General features: G+C 33.3%; 1 protein-coding gene and 1 long non-coding RNA gene across 2 annotated transcripts in view; one reads left to right on the forward strand and one right to left on the reverse strand.

Annotated features, from left to right (window-relative positions):
* Positions 1-10163, reverse strand: part of LOC150106387 (uncharacterized) — a 240657-nt gene extending 230494 nt beyond the window's left edge. The window contains exon 1 of the mRNA XM_090393111.1: positions 10016-10163. The gene's annotated coding sequence lies outside the window, so the exon portion shown is untranslated. The remainder of the gene's footprint in view (positions 1-10015) is intronic.
* LOC150106390 (uncharacterized) overlaps positions 1-24988 on the forward strand; it is a 47886-nt gene that overhangs the window by 2317 nt on the left and 20581 nt on the right. The gene's annotated exons all lie outside the window — the stretch shown is intronic.

A 24988-nucleotide genomic window follows, 5' to 3' on the forward strand; every position in this document is an offset into this window, starting at 1 on the left:
TGATTTTTTTTCTCTCTCTCCCAAGGGCACTGCACTACTCGATCACGTGATGAACGCTCGGGTTTATTTCTTGAGTCGAGTTAATCTTCTAAAAAGGCGACGATGCAGGCAGTCACGCTCATTTGTAAATCTTCCGTCAACCAATCATCGTCTGAAGTAATCGATTATAGTCAGTCGTGTTAAGACAGAAATCTTTAATTGCTGAAAAGTTGCCAGCATAAATGATAACTGCAGAAAACATTCATGTAAATGATTCTCAGATATTGCAAAAGTGCTGCTGAAAAGCACGTCTTTTATAAGAATACGGCAACACAAACTTGGGTTCTTCGCAGATGATTCAAATGCGTCCGAAGTTGCGTAGAAACAGCTGCAAATAACTTCGTTGATTATAATTCCTTAATGATTTTTGAAAACCATTGTAATTATTTTAGTATCAATCTCTGCTTTGAAGATATTACGTGACTAGGATAGCCAATATGAAACACTTGAAATGGACTCCGTCCCGTCAAACACTTTTTAGATCGCCTCATTAAACTGTACGTGAAGGTTGCCAGTTTTTTTTTTTTTTTTTTTTTTTTAATATTGCTTCTGGAAACACGAGAATATGCAATGGAAAAGATTACGAACAGGAAACAAACAAAATAAAATATAGCGAAATACAAATATTAAATTGCTTACTAGGGTATTTTAGTTTGCAATCACAGATCAGGAGATCCTTGTTTATGCATTAATGTTTCGAAGCTTATACGGTGTGTTGATTGTTTTTATTTTCTTTGTATTTCGCATGAAGTTAAAACCAAATTTTAAGTAACATTACATTTCGGACTATTCAACAGCCTTTACTATTGAAAAGTGGTTCGTCCTCTAAAATGGGTCCTGTGAAGAACTAGTATTGAACTTTTTAGAGAATATCGTCAACGAAAGAAAACAAATTCGACTAAATCCAAACCATTAACTAAAACAAATGCCCTATCAGGCTATCCACATCGATTCAGACTATATCGGACTTCATATACTCAGAAGACGTGGCCCTCTGCAAACGAGGAGGAGGATTTGATAGTAATAAACAGATCACTCAGTATCTATATATAATTGTGTTAATCCACCCACGAAAGATTGATAACTTAGTTTATTACCGTAGATAGAGGTTAAGGGATAATCCTAGAACCCTGCTTATGGAACTTTTTCATTCCTCCAAAGTCATCTAAAGCAGTGATCGCCAAAGTGGTCGATATCGACCCCCAGCGGTCGATATAACATTGTTATGGGTCAATTAGGGCTCAGAGGTCGATAGAAAAATATAAGACATCATTCTTCGGGTAATATTTAATTCGGTTATTTTCAAAATTTAATGACGTACAGACCCGTCTACAAAGTAAAGATATCGAGCTCGGACGATTCTTTTAGGCTTCCAAGCTAAATTAGCTTTATTTAAATCATCATTGTTACGAAAAGATTTTCAGTACTTTTCGAATGTACAGCAATTGGAAGTAAAAGATGAAGACTTAGAAATATACACAAAACACCTTCAAAATTTGAGCGATGATTTTAAATTGCGCTTTGCAGATTTTGAAAACATTCACATTCCAGATTGGGTTACCACGCCATTTTCTGCAGACATTGAAAATATCGAATGTAACTTACAAGATGAACTTATTGAATTGTCAGTTGTTCTTGAAGCTAAGACGCTTTTTAAAAATAGGACTTTAAGTTACTTTTGGACGAATATAAATGTTGTAGTAGAATTAGTAGAATTAGTAAATTGTATACTAAGTTAATAAAAGTCTTATTTTCGTATATATATATATATATAAGGAAGATTGTATTATTGTTATTTTGTTATCAAAATTAAATTTTATATTTATATATTATTTATCCCTCCTATGAAATAAGTAATGTTAAGAAGAACGTCAAAAACAAAAAGTATCCCTTTGAGGTTAAGCCAATATAATAATATATACTATATTATGCATACAATAAACACTAACTATAAAATAAACAATCTAAAAACTCACATAAGCGTCTTTTCTGCTTGTCCTATTGTAATTACGTAATAGCAAAATAGAGGGGGATCGATAAAAAGTCAAGAAACTCTTGAAGAGGTCGACGGTCAAAGAAGTTTGGCGATCCCTGATTTAAAGAGTCCCCCCCCCCACACACTATACTAAGATTCGAGCCCACAGACTGGTGGCAGCAAAATAAAACATTAAAAAATATACAAAATATAATTTTGAAATAAATAATCAGTATGGAATAAACATTATAAAACAACATGCTACAAAATGAAATCCTTTTTTACTTATATTTTCTTCTCTTTAAATGTTGAACCAGAAAATATAAATACGCAGGAATCTTGTACTAAGATATCTAACAAAGCTCAAAAGGGACGGATACGAGATGATCATGTGATCAAGTGCATTTTGTTCATTTCCTAATCGTTCATCAATCCCTCTCGATGTTCATGAAGGATCGAGGCTTCGGTGAAATGCACGAGCGGCTCAGAGAAGTGAAATTTAAGCAAAGTGAGATTATATGAGATGCAACTGCTTTGAGCGTCATCAGTATCCTGCCGAAGGGTTCGGCGAGCGGTTGAGAGTAGGACGTGTAGTATATCATCTGGTGTACTATCGAAATTAGTTGTTGTAGGCATTAAAACACAAAAATTAAGAAATTTTCCAATAATATAGGCCATAACCTAACTCCAGTTTATGAGAAATTTTCTTTTGGATTTATTAGTGGACTATAGTTCTTTATAAATATATACAATCGTCGACAAGTTTCGCCAGCTTAAGTCTGTCTGGCTTCTTCAGACAAGAAATGGGTACATTAACGTTAAATGCTAAAAAAAAAAAGAATGGAGTAACAGTTCAATTAAAATTGAAATGACGCGTAACATCAAGAGCGTGGAGTTTTAGTCATTGTTTGTTGATCGCGTTTTATATTTTTTCGCGAAGTTGAGTTCTGCTAAACATAGTGAATTTATTAAGCTTTTCCAAATGTCGTTTAGTATCATGCCTTGATTTCTGTTAAGATTTTCTCCTGTCCAGAGTACCTTCAATCTACGGCATGGAACTGTTGTCCCAATCGATGGAGTGGTTCGAAATCGAAAAATGATAGGCTAATACTGAGGTATCTGTTCTGTTGTCATCCCCTACATGTTCTTTTTTTTTTTACGGATTTCTAGGCTTCGTGATGTTTGGCCTATATAATTCAGTCCACAGGAACATGGGATGTTATATACACCTGCGTACTTGTAGAAGGCGATGCTGTCCTTAGGAGATCTTAACATGTGTCGTGTAGTTTGAATAGGTTTGAAGGCAACCCTGATGTTGAAAGACCTCATGATTTTTGCTATTTTTGTTGAAACCGATCAGGTATAAGGTATGACAATGGACGATGTATATTACGTGGCTGGAGGTTGTCGCTGTGGGTTGTTTCTATTGATAATCTTTTGGATTATACCTAACTAACTCACTCCAGTGTTTGTTTTTATTTCTGCGTAGGAGGATATACCACAAGCTGAAAACGGTGTAATCTTTTTATTTAAACTGAAAATTTTGAGATTTAGTTTACATCTTAAAAATCGTTAAATCTAGAGGCGAATTCTTCATGCTTGCTGCGCAAGCTCATTACTTGAGAAAGAAGTAATATTTATTTGTTAATAAATGCATGCATTTATAAGCATTCCATTTAGGCTTTTATTTTTGTAGACAGAAGACGTCTTAAGCTTGTGCGGCAATAATTGAGCTTTGCGTTGTGTATCAAAGGCAGACGCTAGTCAAGCTACCTTGGCTTGCTCGGTTGCGGGAGCATCCAGGTCCTCGATTCAGCACTGGGATTTCATGCGCGCGCATAGCCATTTCCGCTCCCTCCACGCCATCTCACGCTGTTGCTTAAACACGGGCCATACGCAGTCAGAGTAGCTCTAGCCAGTGAGCTTCAGCCAGCCTTTACAAGCGTGCGTGTTGCTTGGGAAAATTAAGTTACAACCAACTTTTTATGACGATGTAATTGACCAGTTCATAAAGAAGAACCGTTGGGTAGAATTTGTATTCAAGAAGCTAAATTGAAAAAGATAAAACATCATTTGTGAAATAAATGTTGTATTTGCATGATTAAATGTACATAAATTTCTAAATATATAGTTTTAAAAGGTCAGTAATTCATTATTCCGCTAATTAGACTTCAATCACACCTTTCACTCCCTGAATGATAACAAGAGCAAGCCTGAATTTCAAGACCAGCATTCGCACCTGGTTAAATCACGTACTCATAACACATTTGAGGGTTCTCCCCGCCAACAGCTCTGTAGTTTATATTGATATCATCGTGAAACAGTGGTTATACAGTGCTAAAGTGAATACAGTTCACTTTTATTCTAAATTCGGCTTATCTACAGGTTTGTTCAAGGTATAACATACCATGGACAAACACCTGTGATTAAAAAAAAATCGACTCTGGCGATTTAAATGAAAAACTATTTAATCAGATTCCTCAAATCTTTACTCAAAAAAAAAAAAAAAAAAAAAAAATCTTATAACAGGAAAACAGTATCTGTATATGCCAAACCAGACTTCATTCAAGATTTGCTAAGGTGCTTGCTCCATAGATTTTATACGCTTACAAAGGAATTTTGCAGAAAATTAATTATTTATTTATAAACAAAGGTCACGTGTGTTTGATTGCAGTATCTCGTTTAGCATGCAAAGTAGCTTGAATTTTTGCATGTTGAAAAGGAATTAAAATACCTTGAGGAAATTTTTCTTTTAGCAACTTTGTTGCTAAAATTGCCCCGAGGGTTGTTTGCGAAGGATGAAGTGATGTCGAAACTGATCGTCAGGCCACTGCCCTGAAGAATAAAGCTCTGAACTTTATTCTTTAAATCTGCTTAAGTGTTTTATATAAGAAGGGAGTTTTCACAAGTTATGGATGAAAGACTTTTGAAACTGGTTTCTTGACCCGACTCATGAAATGAGTGAACAAACAGGATGCTATTTTATGAAAAATACATGAATATCTTATCTTATATGGTTTTAGTGGGATTTTCAAATTCATTTATATATTTAAAAACAATATTCTAACAAGGAAGGATTTGTTGTAAGTATTTAAACCTTCCTTCACCGAGTGAATTTCGTTTTTGTTTTTAAATCTGCATGCGTGTGTGTTTTTAACAGATAAGTATGGATTAAGGTGTTGAATAAAACAGATACTACTACTTAGTCTAAATAAAAAGGGCTTGTCAAAGCCGTTTTTATTTAGAACTGTGTACTTCGAGCCCTCTGACTGTTAAAAGTAGGAGAGAAGCGATGTACTCGTTTTTTTTTTATTTTATTTTTTTTACATCCAGAATTCTTTATTGTATCAGCTGGAATTGATCTGACACAAACGCTCCGTAGCATATCTAGACAGAAGTGCTTGGAGGCAACTGTGAAATTATGTCCTTTGCCCAACAGCATTTATCTGCAAGTAACTTACAGCCAAGGAGGTTTAATTGGAACTTCGTATTAAAGAAGACCTAATCAGGGTTAAGGATCTGATAAAATAATCCTTGTAGAGACATGATTTAGCTTAATTAAATACTAAATCTCTGTAAGAATTAGTTTATCATAGACTATAGTCTGAGGGACGTTAATGAGCGAAATATGAGTGTCTGGTTGTCTGACAGGTATATAAACTAGTATCGATGAACTCGCCACCTATTTAAGAACTTATTTTTGCCTATGGGGAAAAAAGATTGTGCTAAAATTTTGATTCTCGATAGTTTTGAATCATTTCTACTCATAGATAGTATACTTTCGCAGCCATTTTCCTGTAATAAATGATTCTCCAAATGAGAATACCTTGAAGTAAATGCTCTGTGTTTCGTATATTTTGTATCATAGACTCAGCAATTTAGTCATTATTAAATCTATCGTTTTTCATATTTATTTTCAGCGCATTTGAAATAAATTCACTTTGGACTAACGTGAAATCATTTAAATTAAACAAGTGGAGAATATTATTTGAGGTTTATACAATAACGTGTTGCAGGTCAACCGTCAAACTGTTGCATTACTATGCAACAGTTTGACGTGAATGACAAGTGAATGTATGCTTTAAAACATGTCATCATTTCTACGTCTTAAGTGGAATTGTAAGATTTCATTGCAGAAATGTATGAATTGAGGTTACCTTCCCAACAGATATACGACGAATAATTAGATAGCATATTTAGTAGGACAGGAGAGAGAGTGACATTCCGAATTCAGTATTATGAATAAACATAAGAAAAACACAGCGCATGACACGCACAGATAATTAGAGCATGCTGATAGTTAAAGTATATTAAAATTGAAAAAAAAATTACTCCTGTGATTCAGTTATTGTTGTTGGTGGCGTGGATATTGTTTATTAACTTGCTCTTTAGTTTTTACCGTTTTTTTTATACAGCCAAAGGGAAATTCTAAATAAATTTAGGACAATTTTGGCCGACTCAATCTTTTATTGTGCTAAGTTTCTGCTTCAGCTCTGATTTAGATTAATGATCTTCGCACTATTGGAGCAACAGCTTCATTGTGTGATCTCGATTCCATCAGAGAATAGCGTCACTTAGAGTACAGCTGTTGATTCACTGAAATTTGCTATCAGTCTGAATAGATCAGCAGGTGGATTAGGAGCAATTTGTATAGTCATCTAGCATAGCGCTGCAGAATGTATATCCAACTCTTGATTTTGTTTTTATTTTTTTATGCACATTACAAAAATACGAAACTAGAGGTTGAACATTTTTGTAGTAATTTCATTACCAGACTATGTTAAAGAGGGATGTCTCGAAAATAATGGAACAATTAAAATACTGATACATTCTTAAATTAACTAAAAGGCCGGAGATAATAATCACTTCTTCCCACACCTTTGTACAATTTAAGTGAGGATTAAAAAAAAAATCCGTTGTATTAAATAGCTGCATTCTTGAATCTATAAAGTCCAAAAGCGATAAAAAGTTAAAGAAAACCTTTTTTTTCTCATTCCACCGGAAATTCAACATACTTCATTGCATCTCATTCCATCTAGTAGCTATAAGGCAAGCAACTGTGAATTTCTACGAGTAAACCGGTCTGTGTATGACCTTAGCTGAGTGGTTATTTTAAGAACTATTCGGCTGCCTTTTCATTCTCAAAAGAAATGAAAGGTTATTTTTCCGGCAGGATAATTTTAAGTGTTAAAAAAGACCAACGTTGATATGAATACTATAATCAGGAAACCGGTCATTAACGAAAGAGGAATAAAGCCATGTTATCCCGTCTGGAACGTTACGGAACAAGTCAACTGATATTTCCGGTTATTCTACCAGGACCTGTTCAACAACCTGCGATTATAAAGGCCACTTTTTTTTTTTAAATAAAACTAACAATATTGTTGCAGTTTGGCCGCTGTCTTTCTGTCAGATAAGCTAAAAAAAAACAATTCTCTCTTATAACTGACACTAATCTCTTTATCATTCTCAACTTGTATAAAACCTACATAACCTTCATTTGTTCTGGAATAAATCTGAATCATCAGTTTATGTGGTTTTTGGTTTATATCAAACACATTTCTCTTTTAGGTGTCCTCCGCTTTTAGAAAAGGAAAATAAGTTGAGAAAAATGTACTATATTTTTGCAAAACAAAACAAAACAAAAAAAGACTTGACACTGCTTGTAAATTTTTGAAATACTTGAAATACACGTGGTAAAACTCATTTACACGAATACCACCCAAATAAACGTTCTGTCCAGACCATGGCCGTCGTAACTAAGGCAGCGCTTAGGTGCAGAAAGGGTGTCAAAATTTTAAATTTTACATCTTTTCTTGAATTAAGGGATTGCATATACCATAACAGTCTTGGTCCAGACCGAATATTTTTTATTAAAGCCATATTCGAGAATAAAACCAACCGTTCGGTATACAAATGTACCTCCATGAAACACGATTTCTACCATCAATAAATAAACTTCATATTCAGTAGTAAAACATAAGGATATAAGATAAGGGTTTCTTACTATCAAGGATTCAAGGCGCTTTTAGAAATCCAAGGGCAGTAAAAATAAGAAATTACCTTTGATTTCATGGAGGAGAAGTTCCTACTCCATGAAATTTCCCTACAAATGTAATCTGACACAAAGTTTGTCTTTCTAGAGCAGCTAATCCAATTCAAGGCCTACGATCTGTAATGTGTGGGGTTTTGATTTAAGAAACAAACTGGATTTATGACATAAAATCGAAAACTTTCCCAATTTCTGTTGAATATCTAAGTTTAACGCCTTTTCAACTTGAATTTCGGAAACAGTTTTTTTTTTTTTTTTTTTCGCAAGGAACTGCCACACAAACGAAGTATGCTGTTCCATTTCTGTGATCTCTTTCATCTGCCTGTGTAAAACATCTTAATAAAATGTTTGGTTTGCAGTTTGGTCATACAAACTGCAAATGCTTTTATATGCAAGTGGGAAATTTTTCCCCAGTTTCATACAAAATGTTTCTTGTAGGTAATTAGTTAATGCGGATAAGAACGTTCTCAAGGCAGCACAAATGAAAGAAAATTATCATCTTACAATAGTCAAGCACATCTCGTTCGATCCCCTGTACTGACACCAAGTACCACATACAACAGGACATCCATCACTAGTGCATTCTCGAAGCTTCAATTGCTCTTACAAGATGCAGATTCAACTTTAATTTTCTTTCACTAGTACAGTTCCAGTAATATCCTTCAATTATATTTATTTTAATAGTAGTTTAGATTACTTTAAAAAAATCTTATTTCCAAGTTAGTATTATGAAGCTGGATACGTATTGATTAGTTAACTAATGTAAGCTACATCTTTTCCGTGAGTTTCCGTCTACTCGTTTATTTTTACTTAAGAAAACCATTTGTGGATTCTTATTGCAAATTATTAGCGACATTTATGAAAGAGCATGTGACTTAATATTTTAAAAAAATCAAGGTAGAAATATTTGTTATTCGTTGAGCTACTTCTTTACCAGCCAAATCTTTATTGAACAGCAACTAATTACTGTGGGCAGAATCTAAGTCATTTTATTGTAATACTTCTTAAGAAGTTAATCATCAGAAGTTAAAAGAATTAAGAAATTTTGAAAAGTTTGAAACTTTCATCCTATTAGGAAACGAGATGTGAATTATAGAATATCAACAATTGTGTTAAGGAGCACATCGAAATGGTTTGATGTCTTTTACATTCCTTAAGCCTACACTACAGCGAGTAAGTCCTATCTTTGAGGGCAATGTACTGCAAGTAGGTTAAGTCATACAGCATGCTCTATTTCTCACAAAAATTGGCAATGAAAATCGGCTTTTATAATTCAAAATACTTGAAACTAACTACAGGTTTTCATGGTTCATTAGAAAATTTTATAAATTTAACAATCAAATAAGTGCGACTTAAAATGAACTGTCCTATTTTGCTGTGGGTGGAGCACTGCAAAGAATTACGCCAGAAAAAAAAAACTATGCTTAACAGTATTTCCTCCTGCTACACAACTGTTATGTGACATAACAGATATATAATTATTGAATTACATGATAATACGACTATCACGGTGTGAAATATGTAATAACATCTGTATTTAATGAAATAACTGTGTGCTTACGGGTATACCAAAATATACCAATTGAAACAATCGGAAGAGTACAGAATTGAGATATTTGGAGATGACACATTTCAAAAATCTGTGAAGTAACTGTAAAACAAAATTTGATCAGGCTTTTTTCACTCATTTTAAGAATACAAAAACACAACTGAACCATGAACACAATGCCAGTTTATAATGGTGGCATTCAACGAGCTAACTCAACATGAAATAACAGCAGTATCTATCGGCAAGCAGTTCTGAGCCCTCATAGCCAGTCTTAAACTTTGAAGTAACACCTCGTATATCTCGTCATAAAAAAAAAGTTGATTTCGAACAGGTTTTAAATCATCCGACAATATAAAACTTTGAAAAATTATTATAAAATAAAATTTGAAGGAATACTCACTTAATTTTAAAATAAAGTTAATTATTAACTGTCTTCTAGTTTCGATATCACATCTTTTTTTATGATATTCCTCATGCATCCTAAAACGGCGAGATAATCCTGACACCCTCCCTCACTTATAGAAATAGAAACCAGGCATGGAACATTTTGAAGGTCACTTTAGTTCTCCAATAAGCATTTACTCTAAAGTTGAAAGAGTACAAAATAACAGCATGTCGTTAACCACTCATCCGTATATATGAAATCAATTTAACCATTGCATGCTTCTCATCAATATGATTTCTATAGTATCTGAACATTATTACAATTTCGATGGACAATTTGCGTCCATGTTTTGATTGACGTGTAAACACGTCGTGATAAGTATTGATATTATTTTTTGTAATTGAATGTATTAACGTTTCCACAGCACATACAATAGATACGATACAAGATGAGTAAAATAGAAGACAATAAAAATTCGTCATATCGACATTAACGCATGGTACAAATGGAACAGATCCATTGCAAGATGAGACAACTATAAGACAAAATTTATAATATGGGATGATTGAAAATACATGAAAAAAATTTACAGTAATAGGGTGACAAATTAAAAACGAACGCAAAAATTTAGAAGAATAAAGATATATGTAACCAAGGGCCTTGTTACTAGAAAAATGCACACATTGGAGACAGCTATACACGTGTAACATATTATTCGCCTATGATTATTAGATTCCAATAATTATATATTTAATAATCTACGTAATTATTAGATTATGTATAATTTTAGATACATAATTGTTTCATCAACGGTTAACACGCTCATTTTTGAAATATACTCCAACGTTACTTAATTTTATAATACAGTTTCCATTTTTTTTTTACGTATGTAATCAGATGATACAGACTTTATATCATCAAGTAATTTATTGTAGCTGCTACTGGCTATGTTGAAAAGATTTCTGGAATATTTCTCTGTTGGCTTTCTACACTTCCAACAAGTTTCTCCCAATAGGGCAGATTACAATCTACATTATATACGAGAAATATTGTAACGTTGTTCCTGACATATAGTATACAGCAGTACAAGAAAAGTTTCTTGAATGGTAAGATATCAAAGATGGTATGCAGTTCTTCGGTGGAATATGACGCTGGATAGGATGTGAGTATTACTCTTATTTTGTTTTGGATTCTATTGAGGAGCAGAAGGCTATTGTAATAATCTTCACCCCAGCAATTGATGCCATACTGGAATGAGGAATTTACCCACGAGTAATATAGAAATATCAGGAATTCTTTACTCATAATTTTGTTTTTTAGCATAACAGATTCTGTTGATGTTATCTTGTTTTGTTTGCCAAAAATTTAAAATGGGAATTTTGCTTCAAGTTGCTGTCGATATATAAACCTAAGTACCTTATCGAGTGTTTATTATCAATCCACAACGACATACTTGTCATCGCAATTAAGTCGTGCAATTTTACTGATAAATGGCGATCGAGCTTTTGAAGTGCATATACTTTGTATTATCCCAATTTATTTTCAGGCCTTCCAATGCGCCGATATTAACTTCGTTGTAAATCAGAATGATGTCACCATCCAAGCAGTATTTTGCCAAGTAAGATATAATCCTAATACTGATCCTTGCGGTACGTTATATTTTATTCACTATGAGGCTACCATGGACAAAAGCTAGTGGCGGATTACCCATTAAGGTAATGAGGCACGTGCCTAGGGCCTCAAGCTTTGGGGGCCCCCAAGCCAAGACATTTTCCTATAGTGTTTTAAAATAGATTAATGTTTCCAGTAAACATCATAAAAATCTTGATTATTTGAAGCGAAAATTTTTTCAAAACAATTATTACGTTTTAATACGTTTTTTGAACAGCGCGCACTATCTACGCTTTAAATTAAACCGCATTACCAATGTCGGCGCTAGTTTACAAGCTTCGTATTTTGAACAGCGCGCGCTATCTACGCTTTAAATTAAACCGCATTACCAATGTCGGCGCACGGCGCTGTTGACAGCTTCGAAGTCACGAAAAGTGATTGCATTGCCGAGATAGGAAGTTTCTCCTTAACCTCATTTGTTATTGAATCGTGTAAGAGTGAGGTGTTTGTTTCAAAAATAACTTTTTAGTGTGATTTTTCGTGTTTTCATTATTTGAGTGTAATGCGAGTAAAAAAAAACTTTGTAAAATTGTAAAAAAAAAAAAAAAAAATGATAATAAAAAATTTTATTTTATTTATTTTATTTATCATCCTTTAACAGGCAGAAAAATCCAGAAGTTCAAAAAATTCAAAAGTATACAAAATTTCATTTATTTGCCACCTGACTTTTATTTATTTTTATTCTTTTTATTATTATTTTGGGGGATCCCAAATATAATTTGCCTAGGGGCCCCAACTATCCTTAATCCGCCATTGACAATAGCATCAATCCGCCTTAGGCAAATATGATTTCACTATTATACTTGCCGAAGTCGATTTATTTTCTGTTAGCCAAATACGATTTAAAACCAATTATTGGTTTTAAACCAATATATATATACAGGGTGTTCGGGATAAATTTGACAGTTTCGTAAGGAAAAAGAAAATCTTCTTTGTATCTATTAAATTTAATGAATTGACAAAAAAACATTACAGGCAGAGTTAATTACAATACTATCAACAAGATTTACTCAAAATAACCACCATTAGCATCGATCACAGCTTCAATTCTGCTTCGGAACCTCGAACAAGCTGATGCTACAGTCTCCCTGGGAAGGGCCGCAAAAACTGTTTTAATTTTATCCATTAACTGGGCTTTTGTATTACTGGAAGTGCGATTGGTGTCTTTTTCAACTGCGCCCCATACAAAATAATCCATGGGGTTAAGGTCTGGGGAGTTTGGAGGCCAAACATTTGGACTGGTGAAGTCGTAGAAATTTTCAGACAACCATTTTTGACTTTTCCCAGAGGTGTGGCAAGGGGCCGAATCCTGCTGCCATACATACGGCCTACCATTGGCTACCCTTGTTATCCAGGGCTTGACTACAGTTAGCAACTCCACGAACAAAGCCCGAATTCCAATGCCAGGGTTCTTCAACACCTGTTCCTGCAGATTTGCGAGCAATCCTGCTGTACGAACGCAATCAGATCGTCTGCTAGGGATCTTTCTTCTTGCTACATCCTCGTAGTCACCATTGCAAGTCTCTAGTTCATGCCTGATTGTTTTTACTGTATTCAGGGAGCATTGGGCAGCAGTCGTAATATCCTTATTTTGATGGCGGGCACGAATCATCATGATACAAGTTATTCTCTTCCATGATTCAGGTGGGTTCCAGCTATCCATCCTTTCTGACATCTTGTATATGAATGAAGAAGGGTCCAAACTTTTAAATGAAGAGAAGTGTGTGTTAATACATGTAACTTACGGAAAAATATAATTAATTATAAATATGTCAAATTTATTCCCGAACACCCTGTATATGGTTTAAGCCAATTATTTGCAGCACTTCAGATACTATATCCATGCAGTGCTTTTTTTCATCTTTAGACCGGTATAAAACCATACTGATTGGATGAACCGAAATATATAGTTGCTTAAATATTTTTAATTAAAATCCCAAAGGCCTTATCGACAGTATAGATAAGTCCATGTGCTTTTTCTCTTTCATTGCTGTATCATTTTAAGTATTCGAGAAAGTTCCCATTCTCCGTGTTTGTTAAGAATTTTAAATTGTATTTAGTTACGATTTGTAGTTTACGACGTTCTCATTTGTAAACAGTTTAATACACACTCTTCTTTTTCGTCGACTTTTCTCAGCTATATGGATTTTTTTTTTAACCCAAGACAGATCGAAGTCTCAATTACCGTAATTAGTAAATTAATAATTCATTCCATTCAGTACTTTTTTTGACGTCATTACTATTGGGGAATGCACAAGTAGGCTTTTATCTCTGATTATAGAATTAATTAACTTCCATTCTTTACGTCCTTCATTCATACAATGAAGAAATTCAGTTAGAAGGAAGTTTCTTTTGCACATTTTATTACCATGAACAAATTTGACAGCAAAGCAAGGAGAATGAATAATAAATCTTCACAACGGCAGATATCCAAATAAAAATGTCTTCTTTTTTATTCAAATCATCACAATAACTGTAATAGTTATGACATTACTCCCAGTAAATTAACTTACCTGGGGATTCAAATTCCACTGTGGTATGATTTGTAAAATGTACTTAGGTAGGATGTGAATTTCATCGCCTCGTGTGAGACTGCCGTCTCACACAATGATGACATTAGTGGCTTCGAAAAGTTCACTGTCTGATCTCTTTATCATAGGATCCTCCGATTATGTAATCCTAAATCTGCACACGGTACTGATTGGCTTTTATTTACTTTATGATTACTACTATTGGCATTCTACTGGAACACTAATTTCGTTTAGGATGATGATAGCATGAAATGCTTAAAAAACTGAGATCACTACTGAACTCAAATCGATAAGCCGATTACAAGATTCTCCACCGACAACGTATAGGTTGGTTTTCGCATACTTACTCTCATATTTTAACTTTTCTTTATTTGTATTATTTTTTTTAGTTACCGCGCTTAATCTTTTGTCATAAATGCAATTTTGTTGCTTTTAAAGTTGATCTTGCAAGCAGCAAGACCAAGGTCTAGCTTACGATGTATAATGAGGAAGTTCTGAAAGTTGAACCTCTTAAAGTAATTATTTTTTGACTATTGCAATCCTTCTAGCCTCGCGATCTTTGCATTTTTTTATCTTAAAGAAAAGAACATCTTATTCTGAGATTACACATAGTTCTTAGTTACTGTTTTCTCTACTGTAAGCTGAGGAATATTCTCCAGTTGATATTTTTCATTTGATGCGGTAAGTTCCGTCAGTTTTGTCACGACACATCACAAATATAGCATTGCGACATAAATTCAAATTTCATTAGACTCAACGAGCAAATAATTGTTCTAGCCTAAATAGATTGCGCATCTAGATCATGTATGACGCAATGAGAAAGAAGCTATCTATTAACAAATTTATGAAGGATATATTCTCCAGTTTATATTAATTTTTCTTTCATTTATTATTTGAAATATAGCTCCTTTAAAAAGAAATTAAAATTCAGACGTCATTTGTATTTTTTGTACACAAACTTTTAAATACAACTGAAAGGAAGATAGTTTGCATCTTATGAGATATCGCTGTCACTTGCCGAAAAAAAAAAAAATCCATACTCGTAGGAAATCAAACACATTGGACATACTTTATAAAATCTCAAATACTTCTCATACTAATTATTTAGTTAAAAATAAAATAATTCATTAAAACTCTTGTCATAATAGTACTGACGAAGTTGGACAGTGGCGACCTTGAATCTACTTCCTGTTTGTGTCAAAAGTTTGGAGTCGAGATGTCGATCCTTAGTGATGAGCGGAACAGTAGATTCAATTGTGGTTATTTTTCGAGGCCTTTTGCAAAATAAAACATCTAAGTACAATTTTACTGTTTAGAAATACCTTTAAAAATTATTATTCACTGAATGTATCAAAATGACAGTTAAATATCAGAACTTATTGCACAAAATATTAAATAATTTACTAATTAAATGAACAGAGAATTCGGTAATAAGACCTTAAAAAAAGCAGAATCTGAATTAGCAGTTGTGTCTCGAAAAAGAATACGTCATGAATTTCTGAGCATAGATCCCTTAGTGACCGAATACAGGCAGAATCCGTACTGACTATCAATTAATAGAATATTAAGGATGTAATTACTATTAGATTAATGCAAATTACTATCTGGTAAAAATGACGTAAAAAAAACTTTAGACTTTTTGTGGCGATTTTCTAGCATTTAAAATATGCCGAATGTAGTAGATAAATATAAAAAAACCTTCCTCTAAGTCTCACACCCCAATAGAGCAAACCAACTGCTTCCATTGGCACACAGTTGTACAATGATTTCCATTTACGAGATCTTCTGATAGGTCAGAGTGGGTGGGAATACTTAATGGGTCAGCGAACACTGACCTCTTGAATCTGATCACAACACACCACACGTAAAAGTAATAAAAAGCAATATCTATTAAGTCGGAGTAGGACTATGGAGATGGGAGGGGATGATATATAAGTCAAAAAAACTTTAAGCCACTGCTATAGGCAATGTTGAACATTCCAATGCACTCGAGATACAAAGCACGATGAAACCTAATAATAAAATACATAAATCGTTACTTGGTTTCCAAAACGTTTCTTCCCCCTTAATTTATGTAACATGGGTATGCGCTAGTCATACGTAAACCGTCGAATTATTCAGCGCGGGGGGAGGGAATTACATTTCTTTCTTCAAGCGCATAGCTGCGTTTACTGCGATAAACCAAGAAACTGCAAAACCTTCCAATGTAGCTACCAATCTAATGAAATACTGTATTTCAAATTAGAAAAATATTCTTTAAAGGGGGGGGGCGAGATATATTAAAGATAATTTTGCAAACTAGAGATTAAAATCTTAATGGGAACACGTTTTTTATTTTAGAGAAATAAAACTCTATATTATCAGTATTTTCTACAACGAAACTTCGTTATAAACTGACCAATGAACTCTCTTGTTGTAATATTAACGGAATTTTCAAACACATTCGAAATAAATATTTAAGTTACCAAATTGCAAATGATCTGCCAAAGTATCTCCTAAGTTCGATGCATCTTTGAACGAATTTTCGGAGAGAGTCGAAGTTATAAAGAATCTATTTATTACAGATTCAAAAGTAGTTTAAATCCAAAATTACCTTAATATATCCTCGTATGTTGTCACTTATTATTCATTTAATAGGGGGTTAGCATTTCTACTTACTAATTAAATTAACCGAATTGAGAGATCTGATCCTCAGTTATTATTAAAGGAACGGATGAAGGGAAATGCAAGGGATGGAAATTAGGGAATCAGTCACCACTTTATCTGCAATAGCAACTGAGTTATCTATTTTTAATTTATCTTCTCTAAATCGGAGGGACGAAAGTGAAGAGATAAAGCAGTGCATTTTGCAATTTTTCTAGACGGAGAAGAGAAATGAAAATATTATACTAATTGTCGCCTTTTAAGTATTTAAATGGAGAGTCTGAAGCATCCTTTTATGAATATGTTGATTTTAACCATTCATAAATAGTACATTAATTGAAAGTAATTGTAGAGCATGATTATGAAATAATTATAGTTTCTAGAACAGTAATAAATGCAACGAAGGAATGTACTTCTACGCGTTGTGCTCTCTCACATTAGTTCATTACTAAAACCCTATAAACTGGTGATATTTTCACCATGATACACTCAGGACACAATTACAATATTTCGTCAAGCCTGAGCTATAGAACTCAGCATTACAAATAATATAAAGAACATAGAAAAGTATATTGTAATTAAAAGATCACTTACTGTTAAGAATCAATTTATTTCGTGAACAAAATACTTCGTATAACATCACAGCATGTAATACAAAATCAGTAACTCAAGAAGCACAATTTCCCTGAAACCTGCAACTACAGACATGCACAAATAATCTCGAACCTAAACTACTAAGATGAAACAGAAATATTCAGAAAGCTCAGCGCATAGTTGAACTACATTAATATTTATGGGAGGCGAACAAACCAAGAGATCTGTTTCCAAACAAAAAACTTAATATAAAAAAATACAGAGAATAATTAAGCTAGCAAAATATTTTTTTTTATCATTGCCGTTGTTTTAAAGAGAATCTCTTGAATGAATAACATATCAATTCATTTTGAATTTTTTTATCCACAATATTTTGCGAATACTTTATGCTTATAGCTTCCAAGCAAAACCAACGAAGCTCATTGATAACATTATTAAACCGCGATTTACACTGTACTCAAAAGTGATGATGCACTTGCAAATATAAACAAAACATATTTATTTATAGGAATTACCACTTTGTACCCTGAAATATTTATTTGACTCAGGTCAGGTCTCAGTGATGGACGTTGTTATGTTCTGATATCGTTCTCTTAAAACCACATGCCTCCAATCATTATTTCTTTGTGACATAAGTCATTATAATGTTGGAAGATGTAAAGATATTAGGAAACAAAATTATCATAAAAATACAGGAAATGCCCGACTGTCGAGAACATTAATATAGGACCTAGCAATGATTCCATCAACTGTAAACAATAGATGCAATTCAATGACCATGTGTCAGATCATTTTACGACCAGTTTCAACCTTCGTTATTGGGATAACCCTGATGTAAAAATAACATTCTCTAGGAATCCTTCTCCATACTTAAATGCACTAATCGGAGTGGAAGAGGCGTCACCCCATAAGACTGTAAGAGAGTGTGCTGGTCCATGCCTTTGAGTCGAAAGTTTATTACTGTTAACTGCAACTGCAGATTCCAACTACAATTTGTTTCTTACATCGCTAAAGTTATTTTAGGTTGATACAAAATTAGCAGATGTTAATTTTTAAATTTTGTTTTAACAAAATTATCAAAATTAAGCAGATGTTAACCTTCACGTTTAATAGATGTTAATCGCTAGAGTTAACATTTGTTAATGTGGCACCTCCTGCAATCTATATATCAATGCTATTCTCTCATTATGGGAGAAGGAACTTCACAGTTTTTCTCGTTTCACAAAATTACAGCTATTTAGTTTCTCATAAGTTCATGTTTACGAAATTAGAAAATAAATCAACAATATCTAACTGGCCTCACATATAGACATCAACACATTTTATTAACAAGAGCACAGCAACCATATTTGGTTGTTGTGCTCTTGTTAATAAAATGTGTAGCTAATACTTTGACCAAAGTATTAGCTACATATTATTCAACTTCCCAAATAACACCTTCTACACAGGCTTTGATGAGATTGCATTCAAAACTACTGTCTAATGCAGACATTTCTAACGCTAGTTCTTAATTATCTATTTAACCTAAGTAGTAGGGTGGTCACTCTGAACAAGATCAAGATAAGATAAGGAATCGTGGCGTCATTGGTGGATAAGGAGATGACGTCATTGTGGGCGTGGCGTCATGAGATTGGAATTTTCCTGGGGGCATATGTGTCTGTGACGTGAGATCTTGTGTTTTGGTTCGCCTGTGGAATTATAGGTGATGGTAGAGATAGGGATTCGTGTTGTGATTGGTGGGACACTCTGAACAAGATCAAGATAAGATAAGGAATCGTGACGTGGGTGTGTGTTGTTATGAGATGTAGATAAGTGACGTCATTTGTTAGTTGTAAATAAGTGACGTTATTGTTTTGAATGGAAAAGGGAGATATATTAGTGGATAAGGAATCGTGTCGTGATTGGTGGGACACTTCTGACAAGATCAAGATAAGATAAGGAATCGTGAGGTGAATGATTGTTATTATAGATTTTGGAATGTTTGGAATTTCGCTGGGCCCTCATCTGTCCAGGACATCACGTGGTGTGTTTGGTTCATTTATGCATTGTGGGTGATATTTAGAGATAAGAATCGTGACGTTATGTTTGGAAATTTCTGGGGAACATGTCTCTCTGTGATATCACATGGTGTTTTGGTTTGGCTATGGAATTGTAGGCGATGTTTTTGAGATAAGATATCTTCGAATTTTCCAGGGTGACACACATCCGTCATTGTCGTCATGTTTGGTTGTCTATTGATGGCTGTACTAATTTTCCAATACATTTTGGGGTATTTCTTTACTGTTAAAGGGTGGGAATTCTTAGAGAAAGTCATGATGGCTGCAGCGTTTCGAGCTTTTCTGAATAATTTAATTATATACTGGTGTCCCTTAATTACCATACCTCATCCATATTTTCGTCTATATTCATATTCTAATTCAAATTCATATTTTATTCATATAATTCATCCGAATATTTTGATTTGTCTAAATTAAGATCTCAAAGTTCAATAAATATCCGTATTTTCTTCTATATTCATATTCTAATTCAAGTTCATATTTTATTCATAATTCATCCGAATATTTTGATTTGTCTAAAATTAAGATCTTAAAGTTCAATAAATAAATAAATAAACAAATCGTGTGTGAATTCACTGCGATTTCCAAAGTGATCTTACTTAAACATACGTACACTTTTTTTTCTTCTATAGATGGCTGTACTAATTTTCCAATATATTTACGGGTATTTCTTTCCTGTTAAAGGGTGGGAATTCTTAGAGAAAGTCGTGATGGCGGCAGTGTTTCGAGCTATTATGAATAATTAATTATATACTGTTGTCACTTAAACACACACTTTTTTTTTCCATAGCTCATCTGTATTTTCTTCTATATTCATATTCTAATTCAAGTTCATATTTTATTCATAATTCATCCGAATATTTTGATTTGTCTAAATTAAGATCTTAAAGTTCAATAAATAAATAAATAAACAAATCTTGTGTGAATTCACGGCGATTTCAAAAGTGATCTTACTTAAACATACATAACACATAAACGACACTGTTTGTTCTTTTAAGTTTACATGGCGACAGTATTTCGAGCTTTTCTGAATAATTTAATTATATGCTGGTGTCTCTATGGCATTTGAAAATAAATAAATTAAAATAAACGGACAGTTAAATGAATTACAAAACCTTTTGTATGTATTCTAGAAATTCTAATAATAATTTAAAATTACTTACAGCTTTCCAGAATTTCTGTTTTAAATACGAATATTCCAAAAAAAATATTCCAAAATAGTCGAATTTTATATCCACACCACAACACAAACACAGAAACCACAAAGAACGAAATTTATGTAAATACCATAACCTGAAATAGTTGAGCACATCTTCCTTCAGATTTCAGCCCATAGATGCTATGTTATCATCATGAGCAATAACCCCCAGCGAGCGGTTACTACAAATCGCGGTTTTCTTCAAAGGGGTCTTTCATGAAGATGACATGAGTCACATCCCTAAATTGCGGTATTGTTCAAAAGGTATCATTTTCCCAAGTTTGGATGTTTCTCAAATACTTACACGACTAAGTGATTAGCATTCACATATTGTGATGACGCATATCTTAAAATTATTCATTCTTCGTTCCCATGGGAAATTATTGCTGTAGTAAATTAATGCTTACATTTATTTTTTAAAACCAATATTGACTATTAATTTACCTGCGATTCCTTGTGCTCTTAACCTATTTCTGTAACTGAAATTTATTTATTTTATTTATTTTTTCTTTAGCATTAGTAATTTTAAGTAACAGATATGCGGAAAAAAAACAAGGTTTTGAACTCGCCGTTGCATTTTCTTTTAGAAATTTCTTTTGCCAGCACAACAAATAAATAGTTATTTCTTATTATTTCAAATGAATATTAGCTCTGTAATATATACTTTGTTAATTTCTATGTTACCTTTTATTTAATTGTAATATTATTATAAATGGCTCTATAAAATAGCCAAATTCTTACAGTATTGTAACTTTTCAGGTGAAATCTTCTCCACTAAAATTCTGGCTATTAATTTAATACCCGATTATTCCTTTTGGTTCCAAGAGTTGACAGTTTCATGAAATGTTTGAGTGCTTGCATAAACAAATAAGACTTTTAATTCACTGAGTCAAAAAAAAAGTCTCTGGTTACTTTGTGGCATGAAATTTCACAAGGAAAAAAAAATGTTATGGTCTTACTTAAATTTGTATAACACATCAACGACACCCAATTTGTTCATTTAAATTTACACATTTTATTTGAATGAAATATTATTTACAAATTGTATTTACTGAATCTAACATACAGAAAATAAATAAATTGAAAAATACATCAAAGGTTCTTTCCCATGCTTGTGGAATTGCCATCATGTGGTTTTTGACAATGTGACTCTCATCTGAAAGTTAATTTTTCATTTGGTGATCGTTGGCAATTTATTACTGTAGTAAAATTAAGGGTTGCATATTTATTTTTTTGAAACCAATACATATACTTCTGAGAATTATTAAAAGCACAGAATATTTCGTTATGTTTCCAAAAGCATTTAAAAGTACACGTTATGTTTTTCACATTTTGGGCATCCAATTTCATTTAAATCAAGAACAGGCCTCCCTATTAATCTCGTTAATGTTTTTGATTTTTCTCTTCCTTTGGCGAGTAATATTTGATATTTGCATGTTGATTCTATTATCCAATTTCTTAGTTTGTCCAGAGATAGTGAACTAATTTCCCACTTCAGCTGATGGTTATATTTTATTAAACAAGAATTCTGTTTTTTAACTCTTTTTTTTCCCCCCGTTCCTGGCATTAATTTCACAGTTGTAATTTTTTTAAAAATAATTAAACAGAATTGCATTAAGATATAAAGTTGTGGATTTAAATAGCAAGTTCTAATCAGAATAACTGAGTAAAAATTCACTCTGGAAAAACACAACAACAAAAGTACATATCTTTGTTCATTTAAGTTTACAAATGCATATTTTATTTTGCTGAAATACTATTTACAAGTATATTCACTGAGAAAAATTCGAAAGATGTAATTACCTAAAAATATTTCACAATATTTAGTTTAGACTCTTAACATTTTCCAAAGAGTTCAATGAATAAAATTTTTGTTACTCACTGTTGATAAGATTGTTGACTGGTTGATAAGAAGACGTCATCTTCTTATCAACCAATGACGTCACGATTCCTTATCTTATTTTGATCTTGATCTTGTTCAGAGTGGGCCACCCTATTACTACTGATCTATTAACAAACAAGTTATCGATATCCAGACATACTCAAGAAAGAAATCTGCTACTCTCTATAAAAAAAGAAACTTGAGTGGATAACTCATCTCAAAATCAATCTCTGTCACTGACTTTGCCCAGATGGTAAACGTCTGAATAAGAATCAGCTCTCCTTCATAAATAACAGATCCATAACTAGTGTCGTACTAAAGACTATAATGTACTTACGTCACCTTGAAAAGTCTTCATGAGAATAAATAATATCTGCCTTAATCTGTCAAAGGCATTTCACACCATCGATGTGAATTTTTCACCTATTTTCTTATGTGTGAATCCCAAATCACGAAAGATGGAATTTACAGACACACAAAAAGAAGATAAATTCGCAAATCCTGTTCGAGAGACCAACCATGGCATTCTTTCAAGCCATGTTTGGTCACTTCAGTAAACAGGGTGGTAGTTGAATATCAGACTAAAATCGTCTATCACCTAAAGATAGCCACAAACATCCTGGACTATGGGATTCGAACGTACTGGCTATTAACTGGAGACTGGGTATATTAACCACTTGGGCCAAACCAGGTCGATATTATTTCAAAAATCATCAGTTCTTGAATTTGACCGATCAATATGAAATCTGTTTAATCCACTACGGTTATGGTGAAGTTACACGAAACTTGTTTTTTCGTATGAACGAACAAATCATTCAATTTGTCTCTCGGTATTCAGATGTTATAATGTACGTTGATGACATCTACTACTATACTATGAACAACAAAATGACCCTTGACTATTTAAATTTCCATCCACACCGCGCATACGCGCGTATATTTATGAAATCAACTGATTGGATTGAATTTAATAACTTATTAAATTGTTTATCACATATTACGATGTTGTTCATCTTTATGCTGGAATAATAAATATTTTTTTAAAAAATTATGACTCAAAAAACCATTAAAAGGTAAAGATTTTCGGGAGAGAGTATGGTAGACAACTGTTTCCATATCGTGGCCATAAACTCCACCACTTGTAATAGTGTGAGTTCTATGATTGATTTTTTTTAAACTTAGAATTTAAGAACCTTAGTTTCCGGGAAAACTACTTGTTGAGCCAAAGATCGACTAACTTCAAGGGAATCGCTTGAAGGAAGGCCTGGAAACAGTTCTACTAGCCGCAACTACATTGGCACTTACAAGAGTCTCTTTTCGAGTGGCTTAGCGCTATCCCCGTTTCCAAAGAACTACACAGACAGCCGAAAAAGTTACTTGCTATCTTGAAATTATTTTTTCTCTGATTGTTTCTCTAACTGAAGACAACACAACAGTCTGCCCTAATGTTTCTAACGAAGCCATTTTGCTCATCCATAGCACTGATATACGTAAATGAGGTCATTCTGATGACCTAATTCACTTATATCAGTGCTAGAATTAGGTCATTTTCTGATAATCTGTTTTTAAGCATCAAGAATCTCGTTTCAGTAGTCTTCAAACTATATTATGCAAGTCGGATATAGTGGCAGCTTCTTTGATTCTCGTAATTGGATAGGATAATGTAATTTCCTTTATTCTCGTTAATTAAGAAAAAATTTAATAGTTTTCCAATATTCTTAAAAGATAGCTGAACAGTTTGGGACCTTTCAATCTACATTATGCTTCAATGCAAACACCATACAGGGAACTTCCGTACCACATTCAGTGTAGACGAAGTCCTTTAGTCGGAAAGACCCTGGTTCGATTCCCGTCTATGACACGAGGAACCCTTATTAGGTCTTTTCAACTAAAGGTGAATTAGGGAGTCTCATAATGGAGGGTTTCTCAGAAACTCGCGTTTATCATTCCCTCAAAAACAAGCAAACCAGCCCTTGACCACTTCGGGTAATTATGATAGCCTGCACTGGCCTTCCCCGGCTAAGAAATAGTAACTTCTGACCAAATGGCAATATTCGTATCCTGAATAATCCTATACGCTAACGCATCGTGCAACTCAACCTTGATTGTCTGAATCAACAAAACCGATTCTATCGTAGTGTGAGAAATATAAGATCCTTTATGAGATTCAAAAGAGGTAGTAAGGTAGAGGGTTGATGATAGCGTACAATCCAAAATCTACGTTCTATTTAAGTGTTGTGAGAGTTCTGTTAAATGGCTATTGAAACAATGGAGTGACCGTGGTGATTTTGCTTACTTCTAAGATAGAATAACACATCTTGAAAAACTTTATTGGATTCCTTGAGGCACTTCAGGTTCAGTGGTAGTGTGAATGAATAATGATATTTAACACTGTCTCCCGAGTATAAAAAG

Source organism: Typopeltis vanoorti, chromosome 5 (assembly GCF_054136105.1).
Source record: "Typopeltis vanoorti isolate ZY-2024b chromosome 5, IOZ_Tvanoo_1.0, whole genome shotgun sequence".
Lineage (NCBI taxonomy): Eukaryota > Metazoa > Arthropoda > Arachnida > Uropygi > Thelyphonidae > Typopeltis > Typopeltis vanoorti.